Source organism: Miscanthus floridulus, chromosome 17 (genome assembly GCF_019320115.1).
Source record: "Miscanthus floridulus cultivar M001 chromosome 17, ASM1932011v1, whole genome shotgun sequence".
NCBI lineage: Eukaryota > Viridiplantae > Streptophyta > Magnoliopsida > Poales > Poaceae > Miscanthus > Miscanthus floridulus.
In genome coordinates, this window is record NC_089596.1 from 89133173 (window position 1) to 89135202 (window position 2030).

The 2030-nt window shown below is 52.6% G+C and overlaps 1 pseudogene; it reads left to right on the plus strand.

The window, feature by feature from the left end:
• Window positions 1–959: 959 nt before the first annotated feature.
• Window positions 960–1819, plus strand: LOC136519078 (uncharacterized; annotated as a pseudogene).
• Window positions 1820–2030: the final 211 nt, after the last annotated feature.

A 2030-nucleotide genomic window follows, 5' to 3' on the forward strand; every position in this document is an offset into this window, starting at 1 on the left:
GTATCGGCTGTTTGGAGGATTAAAGTTCCTCCTAGAGTCCATATGTTTTTATGGCTGTTGATTAATAATAGAACTTTAACTAGGGATAATTTAGCCAAACGTAGAAAAGTAGATGATGCTTCTTGTCTTTTTCTGTGCGGAGAATGAAAGCTGCCAGCATTTATTTTTTGGTTGTGTGGTTGCTAGGAGATGCTGGTCAGTTGTCGCTGAGTTGTTAGGAATACAAGTAGGTGGAGACATAGTTAGTGTAAGGCAGTTGTGGTTGAGTGAAAAAAGTATAGTGTTATTAACATGATAACTTCTGCTGTGTTGTGGTCGATTTGGAAACTCAGGAATGAGCTTTGTTTTCAGAGGACTGGGTGGAAAAGTATGGAGGTTTTGTTCTACAAGATCTTGGGGCTGCTACAGAATTGGATAGTTCTATGCCCGGTGAACAAAAAGAAGCAGCTGGATGGTTTTCTGGAGGATTTGAAGACTACAACAAAGATGATTTACTGGCTTCCCGATTTCACCAAAAACGCAATGCTAAGTTCTTCAGAAGCATGACATCGGTGGCTGATGATGAAGGTGATCAGTTACCTAGGAAGTGTTCAAGGATGCTGGTGCTGCCGAGTCTTACCTGATGAAGGAGCTGAAATCTTTCAGAGATGTAATAGGGTGTGGGTCTTTAGTGTTGGTCTTAGGGCCTGCTTCTGGAGTTTGTTTTGTACTCAGTCTTTTTTGGTTGGTTGCCTGGTTATGGCTGGGTGAGTGTTCACCGTCTACCAGTTGGAGTTTGGAGGCTCTTTGAGCTAACTGCGCTGTGAAACTTTGGTCTTTTGTTAATGGTGAAAGGCCGGGGCGTTTTTGCCCTTGAACTCTAAAAAAAAATGTTCTCTACAAAGGCCCAAACTGTGATTGGGCCTAACGTTCTGGTTGCTCCGGATTATCTAACTTCCTATCAGGCCGTAATGAGGACTGAGGACGACGATCCGATCTATGGCCGCCTCGGCCGCGCGTTCGCCGCCGGCGATTGACCGGCACGCGGTGCGGCTGGTCTGGCGCGTCTCCGTAGCACTGGCCGCCATCGCCACGCTCTCACTCTTACACCTCGTGCGCCACGCATCCATCTACTGCTTCCCCGCGTCCCACCCCCTTGCGCTCACCATCTCGCTCGCCCCCTTCCCGCGCACCTCCCGCGACGCCGCCTCGCGCCGAGTGGCCCCGCCCGACCGCCGCCTCGCTAAGCTGCGCGCCTCCCCGCGCTGGAGACGCCGTGCCGCTTCCCTGGCCACGTCCGCCTTCCCACCGCTCCGCGGCCTCGGCCTCCTCGCGTCCTCTGCCTCGCCGCGGGCGCCGGCCACGCCGTCGACGCGCTTCGCGCGGCGGGGACCTGGGACGCCACAGGGATCGACCTCGTCGACTTGCCGACGCTCGTCCGCCGCGCGGATCCCCACCACCTCCCCTTCTCCGACGGCGCCTTCGACCTCGTGTTCTCGGATGACCCCACGGCAATCTCCGGCGCGCTCTTCCCGTCCCGCCTCGCCAGCGAGGCTGAGCGCGCCGTCCGCCGCGGTGGCGGCATTGCGCTCGCGTTCGACCGGGAGATCGAGACTGCCGCCGTCGCCACACTATTCAAGAGATCGCGCGTTGTGGATTTGAAGGATGTCACCTTGGATGGCTCCCAGGTTAGGCTGCTGATCATGCAGAGTAATGGCACTACTTCAGACCCATATTGATCCGTGTTCATTCTTTTCGTGTATTGTCATATCTCAGTGATGCTACCCAATGAATTTTAGGAAGGTAGTTGCGAATATGAATTATGATTAGTATAGATGATGGTCCAGAAAAATACAAAAATTGTTCGATATTATTGCCTGCTTTGCTGTGCAGTACTGCAGTGTTTCCTGTCCTGGCCATACCATGTTATGCTGCTGCAAACTCCTCGCTCCAGAATCAGATAGTACTTTTTATGAACACAATTGTGCTAAGTGCTACTTACTTTGCAAAGCACAAAGCACAACAGAATGTCCTCTCTGGCCCTGAGTCAT